This window comes from Rhyacophila brunnea, unplaced genomic scaffold (assembly GCF_057557595.1).
Source record: "Rhyacophila brunnea isolate RB1 unplaced genomic scaffold, BYU_Rbru_1.0 scaffold_2, whole genome shotgun sequence".
NCBI lineage: Eukaryota > Metazoa > Arthropoda > Insecta > Trichoptera > Rhyacophilidae > Rhyacophila > Rhyacophila brunnea.
Genome location: NW_028232859.1, coordinates 35,452,020 through 35,469,870, shown reverse-complemented (window position 1 = coordinate 35,469,870; position 17,851 = coordinate 35,452,020). Strand labels below are relative to the sequence as shown.

Sequence of the window (17,851 nt, the reverse complement as noted above, 5' to 3'; positions counted from 1 at the left end):
ATTTTTAGATTGCGTTTCAGAGAGAAACATAATTATAAAAGAATAACATCTGTTATAATCGGTATTTTTTACTCAAACAAATTTACGACGTTCAAAATAATTTATGGCAAGTACAAACCTACGTTCTAATTTGAAAAACGTACGCCCATTTCTCGCTATGCTAGAAATGAATATAAACAACTGTAACATTGACATTGTCCAATCAACGTACTTACTATGATGTTGTAATAATGGTTTAAAAATCTTTTTCTATAATATTATAAGTAACAGATTTCAGGTTTCGTTGATTGAATAAAATACTGTAAAAAATTTAAAATCTTAAATATATGCATAGAAAATATTTCCAGTCTAAGCCGGTTTTAGATGTCAGCACACTTTTTTTTTTATTTTCGAGTAAATAACAATATTTGGCTGCCATATATTCTATCTAAAACGATCTCGCTAAACAACGCACTATGAATGCTTCCATACAAATTTTAAAAGAGAAATAAATATCAAATAATAATAATATTATCGTTTTAAAACAAGAAACAACGTCATTGTCAGAGAAAAGGCATGGCGTTGTCAATCTGAATAAAATAATATGGTTTAAATTTAATAATATAATACTTACTATACTAATACTATGTAAGTAAGAAGAGTGTTATGTTATCACTTATCAGTAAAGTTTATCACTGATATTATCATAGCCAGGGAATGTATCGATCGATTATTGATTTTATAATGTTAGTAAGATACCATTATTATACTTACAAAAAATTGATTCCTACCCACTTCCCCGAAGTTATGTCGGATTCCGAGAGAATTTGAAAAATATTGCGGAATAACATACAATTCCACGTTCGTTGTAATTGGGTAAAACACACAAAATTTATTGTAGTTGAAGCATGAACTATTAATAAAATAATGTAGGTACCTCATTCATCATTACAAATGTATAGATATCTACTAATGTCATTGATATCTACATTATTTATAACCTCTTTGCTACCTACTAATAAGTCAGATCAGTCAAAATGTTTCACATTAAATTTTGTTATCATGTCAAAATTGTTGTAGTTCAGCCAAGTAGGGGTTCTACCTATAGTTTACATGTTACAACATATTTGAAGGGTTCATAAATTCAGGGCTTTCTAAATGAGGTTCCGCGAGAGTTTGATTGTTTTTATAAGATATGATAATATATTACAGGGAATATGTTACTATGTATTATTAATTAAAAATAAAACACAATTCCATCTTACTAATTCCACTTTTATTAAAATATAACTGGACCGGTTGGGTCTGCCTCAGAGGGACATTTTCAACTAGAGATAGTTGCAGATAATTAACCAATACAGTCACAATAATTTATTAGAAGGATATGAAGCTGAACCAGAAGTAATCAATACTAAGTCAAACTATTTAAGGAGTTTAATTAGCATGTTGTTGAAAATATAAAAGAGATCCATGGACCACCAGGAATTGTAAGGCATTAGGTTATAGATTGTATTTAATATGATTATAATGTATTGGATTCAATCATAATACATGGGCACTTGGTAAATAATTATTGTACGTTTACCAAATTAGGTGTTATACATATTTGTAAGTAATTTAAGTTAAGTAAGTAACTAGGTATAGGTAAATCATTCTACAGTGGCACCATAGGCGATTCGCGCGTGTATTGAATTGCTACAATTGCGACAATGCCTGTTTCAATGCTAGCAAACAATACTACTACAACTGCAAACCGCATTTGCCGTACCCATGGTGCCACTGTAAAACGATTTAACTATAAGTACTTAAGTTAATTTTATTTTCGAAAAATAATATCGATGTTTAATTCTTATTTTTTGGGGTATTCATTTTGTAAACACAACATTCAAGGACGAATGCGTTTCAATACGTATATTATATTGTTTTATATAAATTTACACCAAAAAGATAACCAACTGAATTTACATAAGTAGTAGGTAGATACTTGCCTACAATCTGCCCGCTGTGGAATATTAAATTTGTCAAAATGCTCGTCTCCAAATCAGTGAGCGACGGTGTCCTTGGTACTGGTATATATCCCTTGGTTTTATAGAATTATTTTTTCAATAGGTATGAATTTAGATCCTAAACATGGCCCCAATAATGGTTATTATAACAGTTATAGCAACCTAAATGCATACACAATGTCGGTTGAACCCAATGACATTATTAATGGACGACGCACTCAATACAGTAGCTATCAAGTAAATTCGCGCATTCGCATGTATAGGTAGACGTCACGCAATTTTCATTATGCGATATCCCGCATCGGGAATTTATAGCAATATGACCTTTATTGTAATGGCGTTAGAGCAGTGTTTTTAATCTCAATTTTCATTTGAGCGAACCCGTTCGAACCGAACCATTCGGCAGACCCAACAAAAAGCATCAGGAATTTATAGCAATATCACCTTTATTGTAATGGCGTTAGAACAGATTATGCCATTCGGCAGACCCGACAATAAAGTGAGTGTCATTTTTTTTCCCAGATGATTCGTCCATATTAATGTCATTGGTTGAACCAGTGAAAATAACTATATATTGTTGTACTTACATGCCTATTTGATAATTAGATAAAATAAATGATAGGTATCGAAATAGTAACTTCATACTTATTTTATTATATTACACCTAGAATTCGTAATTACTTTATTTTTCAGCGTTTAAATAAACTTTATCTCACACTAAATGGGACGTTAATGCGTTGCCTGACATTGTCATTGTAAACTTGATTTAATATCACTTAAACCACGCCTTCCTTACCTGGCCCTTCCGGTATTTTTAATTCCAGCTACTACTATAGCACTTACCGAATACGCAAATGGCGTGCACACGTGGGGGTTTGTTTACAATGTTAATGATATTTGATATCATTAAAATTGTTAGGTATAACAATATATTTTAAATAATATAGTATTATGATTATAATAACATATTAATTACCTATATTACATTCTGTAACGTTTACACAGATTGTTATGTTTACTATCTAATTTATAATATAAACACAAACAATAAATGGAGTATTTTAGCATTTACCTCCTAAGGTAAATCCTGTTATATACCTAAATGATGATTTTCATATGTTGGAAAACAGAAACAATGTGTACAAGGAAAGAGTATTTTAGATAATTAAATTAACTCACTATTTCTGCTCTAGACAGAGTAGATGGATCCAGAATATAAATATAGTTTTACGAGGGTTGTTTGTACACTATTTGGGATGAGGTGGGTTTAAGTGCGGTGATGAAAGAAAGCATACTACAAACATCAATATGTATAATGATAGAATAAAATTGTCCCTATATACTTGTTTCACTGTATATTATACCTTAAACAAATTGATCAGTGCCAAGTGTATATTGTTATTCTTATTTAAAATTATGGAAAATCCTACTTAATTGCTTTAGACAGCGCAAGTATCCTCATCGAATCACTTGATTTATATTGTACCACTGACGGCATGCTGCAGAAATTATGTGAATCTCCACGCTTCAAATTGAGGTGTGGTTTCCCCTTACCGTCACGCAGTAGGCTCTTTGCATTGTCAGATAATATTATGTTAAAAAGTAAAATGGGTGCCTAAAGAAGATATTGAGTTTTTCTTTGTGAGAGTAAAAGACAATTAATTAGGTAGTGTTATTGTTAAAATTTTAGCACTTCAGTGTCCTCAGCTAAATGTAATACGTTTGTTTAAGTCGAAGAATGATAATGGGAGACTGTGATAGATCATTATCAGTTTTGATACTGGATAGTAAATCATAACCTGCTTAAAGTATGGCAAGTACTTTTGGTGAATTTAAAGTAAATTTAATAATTTATCTGGAATATTGCATGCGTGCCACTGTTAAATCATTACGCATACTTACTAAGAATCTACTACGTAACAGACAATCGTGTCAATGCATACTGTTCGGTGCATTGGAAAGTTATGTATATCATACGATTATTGTCAGTCAGTTTTCAGTGGCTTGGAATCTAAAAAAAAACAATTACAATATATTTTATAATAAATATAATAGTGTTAAATAAAACGTAGACATATATAGGAAATAAATATGCCGGTGTTTTTTTTCTAATCAATGAGATAAACGATGGCTGGATGCTGGATCTAAGCATGCGCACTCTACCCAACGGTTTAATATCCATGAATATTCAGAATTTGTATTAAAGTACCGTATTTTTGACTTATTTAAATAAAAATACATATATACCTATTGTGCTTAGGGATCAAGGAAATAGTTAAAACGTTGATCAATAAACGATTACTTCCATGCAACAGTTTTTATTATTAATACTTTAATTATATTTAAATAACATGCTAATTATATCTAATGACCACCTGATGGGCAACGCACCAGTTGGGCGCGGCGAATGGGATATTAAGTGCCTAATATAGAAGAAAATATACTTACATAGATAGAGAAAAAACGAATCCAAGCAAAATCATTGCTCACTCAATAATTATTAGGTAGGATTACGATCTGAAAATATATTTCAAAAATATAAAAAACCGATACCGTTTAATTGTACAGCAATTATAAATCCATTATCATAAAAATCCGATCTACAATAATATTGTCCGGTTACTCGGTTCTGCAGAACTATGAATAATCATTGTGATCGAGTGGAACTGTTTTGTTCTCATGCATCTTTTAAATTATGTTGGTCAAAAATTCACCGTTCATTATAAAACGAACAACTGTACTGTTAATTATGGTATTTTTATCTTATATTGCCTGTCTTTTCACAATATGTATAATTATAATATATTGATGTTTTTTTATATATTTTATTTTTCATTTTCATATAAGTACCCTCAATCTATGTTTTTTCTTGTACCTAATCATTTTTAATATATCTATCCACTGAACGCGATTTTTAATGACTATTACATTTACAGTTTCTGTATTTACCTGTTATTCAAATTTTCTGTTGAATCATAATATAAACATGACAATTCTTTGTATTAATCCAAACTTTTTATTGTACTTGATAGAAATACTGAATAAATATAGAATACTGAAATGTCATTTTGACATTTACTATTGATTTCCATAGTAACGCACGTATATATTAATAATTTAGTTGCTAGGACCCCCTTAGCAACCAAAAATAATAACTTTCCATACAACACAGAATTAACTGAAAATGAATTCAATTCTGCTTAAAAATGGCTAAAACCATTAAAATAATGCATTGTCGTCGTGTTCTAATATATTTTAAAAGCTTCAAATGTCTAGCTAGTCGGGAAGGTAGTTTAAAATCTTCAATCGTCTAATACAAATCTTGGACAAACAAGAAAAATTAGTACTGGACAAACAAGAATACGAGCTAATAAAAACGTGGTAGAAACATAATAGTAAGAAATCATCACGAATGTGTACTTTAATTTTCGCATTGTAGTGGAGACTAATATTGTGGCATTCATGGGTAGGTTTTTGATTTTGAAAAATGAAAAATGCTCCAACCGTGTAGGTATCATATTTAATCGTAGGCACCCTAATTTTTGACATTGACGTATTTACCACATTTCAAGTAAATGGCTAATTTTTGCCAGGGTACATAATATATAAATATTATATAAAGCTCATCTGAAGATAATGTTATAAAGGTTAGTATATACAGAGAAGTAGATAAAGAGAAAAATGTTACACACAGGAAGAACAATTTACGTAAAAAAAATAAAAATAAATGTTATTGTTCTTTGAGTAATGTAATATAAAAGTAGGTATGTGCGTGGAGACGAATATCTACTGTAAAAAAATACTCTACGGTACGTAATTAAAAATAAATGAAATTTTTGCTCGCTCTTATTAAAAATTCTCTTCTTTTACAGTTTTATACCTTGAATTAATTTAGAAGCTCGATATGAAATACGTTTATTATTTTATTATCGGATGATAGTTTAATGACGCACATGATAATATAATAAAAAGTAATTGTTAATTTCATATCACAGAGCAACCGCATTTTCGCTCTTGGGACATTTAACCACAACAACTGTGCCAACCACCACAAAATAAACTAAAATTGTAAAGTAAAAATTTAACAATGCTTGAAAATGTAATAAGTAGTGGCATAGCTATAATTCTGCTGATAGTATTTAGCTTAAAATTAATATTATGCTAGATAATATAAATACTGTAATATTGATTAAAAAAAAAACTGGTCGCAGTAGTAATATATTATTATGTTCAATATGACCTGCGAGCATTAGCCGAGCCGAGCAGTGATGGACACTAGGTACTTCAAATACATGCGAAATATTAAAAAAAAAGACGCGCGTATATGATATACGTTCTTGGCGATCCGCTAACTATTTTATTATTACGTGACTTGAATCTGTAACCACTGAATCCGAGCAAATGTGCTTTACCAATTAACCTACGTGAATTCTACTTAATTGCAAGGAATTTATCTAGTAGTTCTTACATTAAAGGCTTATCGAATTGCGTTAATGTTGGGTACCGGTTTTTGTGTTTTATTTTAATGTAAATTACATAGGCGCGAATCTAGTGGTTACAGGTTCAGGTCCCGTCAGGCGTCGTATTGCTTTCAAAAAAGATTTTGTCTAGTGGTTATATTATGAGGTGTTTTCAAATTATGTATATTTAATATCCTAATCTAAATTCTCAGTATATATTTTATAACGCGAAGTATACTTAGGTGATTATTAAAAACTAAACTGCTAATAATTGAATTTCAAAATTACTTTACTTTATTAAAATCAATTGTAAGATCCCCTCTCTTACATAATAATAAAAAAAATATTATATTACGGATATTTCCTGAAATGGAACCCCTTTACGAAAGTATTTTGTGTGCATCTCTGAATGTTGTCATATTACGAGTGTACCATCATAATGTCCAACCCATATTCGAGTATTATGAAGTCATCAACATCGCATAGTCATTCATTAAAATATTCACGCATTCATTGATGTGTTCCCATAGTATGACCAATTTCCACTATACCGTCATATTTTTATGAATCACCGAAATGTTTTATTGTTATATTGAAGATACCAAGACCAGTGGCGGCCGGTAATTTCCATCACTCTTGGAACTGGGGGTGCATTAAAAAACACGGCTTTTAAAGTAAAATACTACTTGAAGTGGTTTTTAGAATAAGCCAATCCTCTTTTTATCACTACAGTGAGTAATATAATAATACCATTTCGTCTCAATTACACCCTTTTGCGGTAAACACACAAATAATATGCAAAACCTGTAAAATAAAGATAGGTAAATCATAAAATGACCACCGCAATATATTCCAATTCTAAAAGTCAACTGTATTTATTAAATTAGAGTTAAATGGGCGAATTAAAACGAAAATGTTTTAGCCTAAAACATCGAAAACTATACGTTAATAAATTAAGTATCAACCTACCTTCATATTTTTATACTACTCGTACAATCATACAGTGACGTCCCGTGGGGGTAGGCAGATTGAGCATCGCTTGAGGGCGGCAGTTACTCGAAGGGAGGCAAATCAAGGAATCATTGGTATATATAGAAATATCTACATAAACTTAGTAATAACGAAAATATCTTTCCATTAAAAAATTCAGCTCACTGGTTGGAAACAAAATGTATTAATTAATATAACAGGTTTAACAGGACTGTATTTTTTTGTCGAGTTCGAGATGTCTAGTTTACTTCCGTTTCCCTTCGACGTCCATGGTGACCAGAAACGACACGTGCACGGATGATACAAAATACTGTATAAAAATGGAATGGCATTTTGGCGCTGCCCAGGGGCGGCATTTTATCTAGGGACGTTATTGCAATCATAAATAAATATAATGTAAGCTTGCACTCTGCGAAATAATTTTAATTTAATTGAAATTGTATGAATACAGCATAATTATTGCATTCGAGTAAAACACCTTTTACTGTATTTTTAAACTGTATAGTGCTTTACGACGATACCAGTTAAATATAACTGCGTTGAATAATATTTATTTTTACCAACCTTAAACATTCGCTATTGTAAAAAATATTTTAATTTATTCTATCATAGCGTAATCTTTTTGCGGCCGCTGTTCAAACTTATTTATTATTCACTGTGCTAAATGCAAAATTCAAGTGTTTTCGAGAGTAACGTTTTGTTGATTTTCGCAAATAATTACGCTTGTATAAGTCTGTTATTTTTGACCTTCATTATTTTCCGTGACAGTTTTAATTTTTTATATATACTTATAACTATAGACATAGAAAATCTTTTTCTTATTTCTTTTGAACGGTATGATCAACTTCTAAAAACAATGTTTCTGAATCGCTATTTTCATTACTCAATAATTATTACCCAAAATTCGTTCATAAAAACAGTATTTTATAATTTAGCTAACGTGTTCAATTTATGTTACCTTCAAAAATGAGTGACAGTTATATAATTACATGTTATAATATGAGGGTTAAAATAATAGGCAATCTAAATATTATTTACGGTTTTAGGATTAACAAAGAGTCCCCAATTATTTATAAACATAATATAACATGGTATTTACCACACAATTAAATTTGAAAGATCTCTATAAAATTAAGACCTGATTAAAATTTAAATGAAAGGTTGTTTCTACCGATAAATAAATAAATATTCACACAATCTCTTCTTATTATTTGATTCTTTACTAAGTATGGTGATCGCAGAGATATTAGACTTTGCTAACAGTCCCATTGATGTTGCACTATCCTGCATCGATCCGGTTGTTTTAAACGTTGTCATATCAGTCGTTTTTCTTTATAATGTTACTCCATGTGAAATGTGCATGCTGCAAGATTTCCTTCATTTATGGACACCAGTTATCAATCACCCCCCTTTCCAGGCTTCTCTGATTCTAGCAGTATAGCCGAAGAGTTAATAGCATGTAATAGTTAATTGAGACCTGTTAATGAGTTAGTGCTTAACTCAAACTGGGCAGTTCTTTATTCAGTGAACATATGTCACTTGTAAAAATAAATATAAGTATTGTATTATAATATTTATAATTCAGATAGAGAAACGATTTATTCGAAACGCAAAGTCATCATCATTTATGGCACTACAGCCCTTGGCGGGTCTTGGTCTCCTTCAAAAACTTCCTCCATCCTGGAAAATCCAGCGCCGATACTCTCCAGTTGCTTTGACAGAGTATTCTTAAATCTCCTGTGGCGCAGTCCAGCCATCGCAATTTCGGCCGTTCAGGTCTTCTCTTGACTCAGGCTTCTAGGGATCGGGCATTGGAAGCAATATCGTCAGCATATGCCAATAGTTGAATTGATTTATGGAATATTATGCCATTGTCTACCTATTTTGCATCACAGATAATCTTTTCAAGGGTCACGTTAAATAGAAAGCAGGCATGTGCGTCCCCTTGTCTAAGACCGTTCGTAGTCCGTAGTAGAGGTGAATCTATTTTTGACCCGCACATTTCACTCAACCCTTGACGTGCTTAATTTGACCATATTCACGAGTTTATGTTGTATATTTAGCTTACATTTTATAAGTAGGTATGTGAATAAGAATTATATTATGTTTTTTACTAATTACGAATATTAATTGTAGTTAAGCCCATATTTGTTATCTTAATTCATAATAGTCAAGGCAAATATTATTAAAACTACATACATATTATAGTGCAAGATAATATTTCAGATAATATATTATTATTATTTAAGTATTATATTGTTTTTATAATTCAATAAGTAAGTAATACCTATGTTAAGTATAACTTTGTCTTTATAATATATCTAGGTGATTATTGAGTTTTTTTTGCTATGAAACCAATTGCAGATTTTATAAAACAGGTAAAACAATTTTAATTAATTTTGAAGTTGGTGTTTCGATGGAATGCCAACAATTTAATCTAGCAAAAGAATTTACAATAAAATTATTCATTTCGAAAGAGTCGCTTGGAATTTAATTTAAATCATTTCTCGTCTCAAAAGTCTCAAAAAGTTTATAGATATCGATAGATATTATTTAGAGATAACTTGCAAAGTCTGTTGCATAGCTGTGAAATAAAACATTGAATCAAATAATTCATTTTACGTTCAACATTGATGATAAAGATAACGGTATGTGTGCAAGAACATGAACGTGGAAGAATAATGACGTGAGTATTTAGATTTTAGACTATAGATTAATTACGTGTACTGTTTTATTATATCAAAAGATCAACATATTATTATTTATTTAGCATTAAACCGTTAAGTTGTCAATCAATGCCAATTTACGACAGTATCTTATTAGAAGACTTTGACCAATAGAATGGGCGCTTCTGATCGGAAGTTTTAGCTATTTAAAAAAAGAAGGAAGTCAAAAATAATATTCTTGTACAAATGCCAGACTAGTACGTTTTGCTTCGAATTTGGCAAGGCGGACAACTTTCTGTCTGTTTGTATCTCGTACTGGCCCAAACAGGCCGCATATATCTGTCCCTTTCGATTTGCATGTCGCCAAGCCCCCCACATGTATGAGTATTGTTTTTTGTTTTTTTAATTTTTCTAATTGTATCTTTACTAGTTTGCATGGCGTGCGTCGACGACATCAGAGTGTCTCACACAAATCGTGATCTGCTGTTTTGAACGAACTATATCTGTGTGTCACGCCATTTCATTAGATGTAAACCAACGATCTGAGGACGTCAGATTATTATAACGTCACAAGGTGTGGGAATAGACACATGAAATTTTTGCTAACGAGTCTATTTCCCAAAAAAATACGTTTATTAGAATGAATTTAAAACTAGGTTTTAACCTAATAATAATAATAGAGTTTGAAATATACACTGGAATTATTACTGTATGGGCGATCGCAGATTTATTAATGTTGTTTGCAACAATGTCTGTGTCAATTCTACAAAACACTCCCGAATACAACTAACTGCAAATGATTTTTATCGTTCACATGATGCCACCGTAGAATGGATTGAAGTACATATATATTGAAACCATCAGACATTGTAATTACTATATATTATATTATATAAAATTCCGTGTAATTCACAGTTGAATGAAAAAAAGTGTCAAGATGAGTGACATGCGAGCAAGGCCAGGATGGCACCTATTAATTAGGGCTATCAGTCCAATTGCTTACTAACTAATAATATATTATAAGTATACTTAAGTTTGCAAATATTTCAAATAGGTACTTAATTAAGATCTTATTTGTTTTCCTCATTGGGATAAGTCATAATTTCTTAGTAGTCTGAAGTTTATTGAGTACCTAACTACTTTTCGATGATGTATTATGCTTAAAATCAAAGTAGGTACCCATGTACATTAAGTAGGTATTGGCCTAAAGCCCTGTTTACATTTGGGCATTTTTTCGTTCGCTAGATGAACCCATCGCAGTGCATGCGTAGACTGTGCATTCACTGCCTCTAACCGGTTTCAAAATGAAAAAAATTCTGTGTAGTATAATAGTTATTTTTTTTTTAACTAATATACTTTTTACTGATGATGATATTAAATTAGCTTTATAAAATGTGACAACACTGCTTTCCATGAAAATTTTACGTACAGGTGTTGATCTTAATGAATGGTCAAAACTAGTCAGTGTTAAATCCAGAATTAAAAAGTTAAAGTGAAGTGGAAGATGAAGCAATGAAATGTAGACGTAGCGTAAGATTAAGAATAATGCGGTTCATTTTCATACACGCATAAATTTCTCAAGTCGATAGTTCAACTACTGATTAATGGATTTTATTTTCCTGTTAAATAAGTAAATAATGATTATTTTATTTAGATATTTTTTCCCGATAGGTACGATACATACTACAACTATAGTGTAAATATGCATTATATTCAAACATACAATATTACGTCAGGGTTTCACAAACTTTCGTGTACTATGACATATTTTTACCCTGCAACTAAGTCAAAGTCCAGGAACCGACTCGACGACACACCGGGATATAAATAAGAATTCAACTGTCTAATATTGTGCCTGATATCAAGAAGATTTGCAATTCAAGGATCCAAAATCAAGAAGTACTTACTTAAATAAATAATTATTTTTTTCTTATTTAAAAAAAAATGTGCTTATGTATTATTTACATACCTACCCTTTAGAATAAACAAGGTGTTCCGTTGAAATTTCAGGATTTGCGAAGTGTTCCATTGCAGGAAAAGTTTGGGAAACCCTGCACATCATAACAGAAATGCATGTATGTTTGTGGAAAAGTCGAATCTGGATCCAATAGTTGACTGTAAAACTGAATGAGCATAAAACCTAATTGTGCAATTTAAAACGCGTGCGATAATCTTATCTTATAGGTATTATAGAGCACGGGATCCCAAACTTTTTGGAGACCCAATCCCCTTTTGTAATAGCCAAGTAAACTGCGACCTCCCACCACAATTACATAACAATGTATTTTAATAGCGTGAAGAAAACACATTCTAAATAAATGTAAAATGAAATTTCATATAGGTATGTTTTTTTAGCAATTATCACATTTTGTATTTACTTTGTTAGTCTTGGTTTGTTTACTGACAAATATAAGACTTTATTTAATCCCTTAAAGACTAATTTTCATCTTTTTCACCGGTAACGATCAATATAATATGGTTCGTTGCACTTTTAATAGTTGTATAATTATTAATTATAAACTGTTGGTTCCGAATTTAAATCAAATTCTTTGAATTTTGATAGTTAAGGTTGTTCATGTTCCGTATTTTCGAATAATACATTTGCACCCAAAACATTCACAACACATAAATTTTACACAAAATAAATACATGTAAATATGGAATTACATCTGAAGAAAGTACATAATCCACAGTCAAGATGGAGATGTCGATTAAAATAATTTTTCATGAATATTGTATTTTACATCCCTCGGGGGTAACGACTCTAAGAACTCGTGCAAAGGCAATATTTTTTGTCATGTCGTGAATGCATTGCGGTCTGACATTATGTCATCTTATCTTTCGGGTCAACGATGTGGATAAAACATTGTGAAAATTGATTCCAATTACTAAACCCCGATTGCACATGTAAACAGAATCAATAAAAGTTTATCTTATAAAATGTTCTTACATAGAATTTATTACTTAGGTATAGATTATATTTAATCTGACATATATATCAATGTCATAACACATATTATTATGTAGCGATATAATGTGTTGTATTGTGAGATAATTCTTTATATTATAACATTATGATCATAATTATATCTATACCTACACATTATTATGCTACGTCAATTTTTGTATTGTTTGTATCTGCAAGTCATCAAAAAATCAAATCAAAACATGTTTAATTCGTTAATCACACATGTCTATTAAACAACTGCACAATAATATATAATACCAATTTTGACTTAGAATTACGACTTTCTTTGCGGTAGGTACATACTTATGGTGTGAGGTCGTATCACGAAATTGGAAGTAATTTTAAACGCTGATAAATTTAAAACTAGTTAAATTATCACAATGAGTGTGATGGCATTATAATATATATACCAGATTAAAGTTTCACGTGATAATTCACCCCTTACTGGAAACAATTAATACAGGGCAGCGTTATATTATGCGCTTGACGCCTTGAATGTCATCGGTCGCCTAACAATATGCATTTGAAAGCTATACAAAAAATATTGCGCTGAAGTGAAAATTTTCCGAAAATGCCAACTCACTGTCACTCAGGAAAAATCAGACACTGAAGAATGTAAAAATAAGCTATTGACGCAGAACGTTTTAAATTTTATTGACGACGAAAGAAAAAAGGAGGCCACCCGCTCTATCAGCTACAAAACGAAACTAAATGTATTCAACCATCAGATGCAATCGATTGTACTCTCATTCAATATTCTGATCACTTCCCGATTCTCAAAAGACGTAAGTAGTTCTCCAACTAACCCCAACGGTTGTGACCCTGAGTACCGCTACTGCGTTTTTTAAACCTAGTTGTTCGTTAAAAACTAGTTAAAACCTTCTAGATTCGTAAATATGTATTTATGATAATGATTATAGAAAATATTCAGTAAAACTTTTAGCCAGAAGAAAAAGAAAATATCATTAAAAATCCACATCCACGTGATATGGAAGTAGGTTAGTTGAAATGTTACTATAAAATCTGAAGTCTCTATTTCGATTTTTCCAGTGGCGCCTTAATAAATTATTTGGCATCCGAGTAAATAAGTTGAGTATTTTTTAATTGTTTCGCAGTTAGTTCATGTCGAATTGTTTCCAACTTCTGAGATAGTAGGTATGCGCTATTCATGATATGCTGTTACTCCGACAATTCACTCAAATAATTATTTGAGAAATTAATTAAATATTCAGCTTTATCAATAATTGTTAAAGCAGTGCAAGTATTATTTCTGTAGATACCTACCCGGTAAATATTTTTATAACCCCAGTTTTTAAATTCTACATTTAAGTATGGAGTTATCTACTGATAATAATAGTAATATTTTAGATACCTGTCTTGGTTGTTGCTTGTTATTTAATATTATTCACAATGTGACTGAAAATTTATAGTTATGATTAAGTCACAGTACTCACAGAATAACTAACAAAATCCATTTATGTACCTACATAATCAAGCCCTCCGCATGAGCCGATTTTAGTGAGTAATGTTTTACCAAGTGCATAGCCAATACGCCAGTGTTGCCATAATATAATTTATAAAAACATCGCCTGTAAAATTATAACATTGGAATAAATATTCGATATCTGGCAACACTACGACACGCACACTGTCACACATATTTTCGAATAACCCAGGAAAGGGTCGCGGAGGAAGCGTGAAGGGGGCGAGACCAGTGCGTGAAAAAGTTCGTCATGTTTTGAAGGACAAACAGATGCAATAGCTCTATCTATATTTTTCTATAATCTTAGTACATAATATTATATGCACAATTAGTCTAAAACTAAAATGTCTAATGTTATAATCGAAGTTATCTAGTAGTAGTATAGAGGTAACGAATGCTAATGCTATATTCTCTACAACATGCATGTCCATCTTTAAGTCGGTTGTGATCTACTTATTATCCAGTATTAAAACTGGCAGTGGTCTACCACACTCTCTCATCGTCAATAATTTTCAACTTGGTCAAATGTATATTTGGCTGAGGACACTGAGGCGTTACGAATTAAATAAAAACATTTAACTTTCACTATCATAAAGAAATACTCAATTACCTATTCTTCGTAAAAATTGTATGTTTTGATCTTCTTCATACTGTGCCAAGAACCTAGTGCACGACTATAAGAATGATAGAACTATTCCGCATTTTAAAGCGTCGAGATTTCTATCATCTAGTTATTTCACTCCTGCGCGAGACTGTGATTGATACAAAATGAATCAAGTTATATGACAAGGCAACGTGTGGTTCCTCAAAGTTAGTTTACATACGACTTATACGTAGGCTGGTTAATAAAATAAAAATTGGAATGGTTAATGCTTTCCTATCACAATATTAAAGAAATAATATTATGATATTATAACTAAATCTTCATGATTGCATTCATATGAGCCTCTGGTACCTCCATCCCGCGATTAACCGGTCGATCGCGATCGATATGATGGACATATTATCTGCATAATATACTATACGTCATCGTAAGATCATGTAATAATTATTATGTTTATAAACACATTCAATTAATTTAATATTATATCGTTATGATTATTTTATGAAATATTTAAAACGTAGATGTTTCTGTAAATAAATATCACCTCTATTTTAATTATTGCATTACTATTTTTAAAAGAAGAAACTACTTGTAAGTAATGTAAGTTATTCTACATCATCGCCAACGTCATCTGATGGTGGCTCGTTGCCAATTTAAATGATATAGTAGTACATAATATGCATACGATTAGTTTTATTAACTATAAGTGTGACAATAGTTTCACAAAATTATTGTCACATATATAAATCACACAAATTAAGCATTCATTTCTGCTTTTGTGTATCCACGAATACCTGGTACTTGTGTTAGAATATTTTTTAATGGCAGAAAATTAATGAAGAATGGCAAATGGATACAATTTAGCTTATGACGCTGACAATAAATTCGTACGTTTATAATTTTCTGACAACTAAAATCATAATTATTTAATTAATGATGAATTACCGCCAATAGCTGAATATGTTTTAATAATAATTTTTCGACATATTTATTTACTGTCAATCATGTTTATCAACTTCGTACATAAATATATGATTATTCAATAAAATCACTCACACGGTGTTGACTACTAATTAAAGAATTACACCCATACACTTAATAAAAGAAAAAGTATATAAAATACAATAAGTTTGTACCTAATTACTTAAAAAGAGTAGTAAATTATCAATTACACTTTTAAGTGAAGTTTGTATGAGTGAGGGATATACGTCACATTAACAAACTTTTTTTACGTTGAGAGTTCGCCTAACTCAGTAGTTGGGCACCTATGGTACGCATGCAAATTCTACTAGCACGTGAAAGTTTTGTAGAACTTCAACCGGGATGTAAGACGTACCAGAATTTTCAAGGGCGATACATTACACCTGATAAAACTGGGAATTCGATGTAGATTCTCAGTGGATATATCGATTTGTTTTTGGAACGGGATTTAAAAAAAAAACTCTAGCTTGTGGATAGACATGTTATTTTCGTGGGAAAATCGTTCGGACCTAAAAAAGAAAGGTAAAAAGGTCCCGACAAGACACACCACCAATTATTACAAACAATTAAAAGTTTATTGGCAGATAAGCACAAAAAGTTCACCATCTGTGGGGCCTAATCAATAGGGTCCATACTGCATCAATTGAATCAAGTAAATATTGAATCGGGTTTTGATATCATACTCACCGCTTCATAAACAAGCGCTCTGCTATATTTTAACACCCATTAGGACCTGTATCAACCGATCAGGATGACATTGTTAACGGAGGGATAATAAATTGGAATACCTCAGAAATGTACCTGAAAAATATTTCATAAAACATTATTAGTAAGGAGCGGAACTCGAACCCGCATTCATTGGATTAATATACTCATGTCATACATAATCACTACCAAATTAACTCAAAAAAATATATGTGACTGGTGAATCGTAGTACCTACGTACTTATTAAATAATATAATATATAAGTATGACTCAAGCATGACGTGTAAATGTATGCAATTTAAAGTCGTAAGTCAATTTTATCATTTATATGACTTATGATAATATAACATAATAAATAATGTAAAACAACAATATAACAATATCGTGGAAAATTGAGTTGTTTTTTCAGAAGAAAAGTTTCTCCGGGTGAACTGCACGGAGACGAATTGTCTGCAGCTCCGCCAGAGTTGAGTTGGCACTGTCACAAGATGTTACTCGGTTTAATTTGGATGCTCTATTTTACAGCACAGCATGAGAACAAAACTGTATCATCTCAGAAATATTAATTAATGTTGTTTTGGTTGTGCCTGACGACACATGCACTTTCCACATATATATTATACACTCGAAAAATAAATAGGTAACTAACTAATAATGGTGTAGGATGTCAACAAGGTTTTTTATTTTTTTGTATACTACAGTACGTAAAACTCATAGAAAATACCAAAATAAACAATATAGGTACTTACTAAACCGGAGACGATTGTGAGGATTGGAAAGATTAGTAGATATTTAACATACCATATAGCTTTTTTCAAGACTTAATTTAAATAATTACAAGATAAAAAGAACTTTTTATATACAACGTTTGTAAATTTTCTGTTGAATTATTACACTCAATATGTTCAATATGTTGACATGAAGTAAATAAAAAACAAACAAACAAATATAGAATACTGAAATGTCATTTTGACATTTCATTTTGATTTCCATAGTAACGCACATATA

At 31.0% G+C, this 17,851-nt stretch overlaps 1 protein-coding gene across 5 annotated transcripts in view; it reads left to right on the top strand.

The window, feature by feature from the left end:
* Positions 1-17,851, top strand: part of LpR1 (Lipophorin receptor 1) — a 512,507-nt gene that overhangs the window by 803 nt on the left and 493,853 nt on the right. The gene's annotated exons all lie outside the window — the stretch shown is intronic.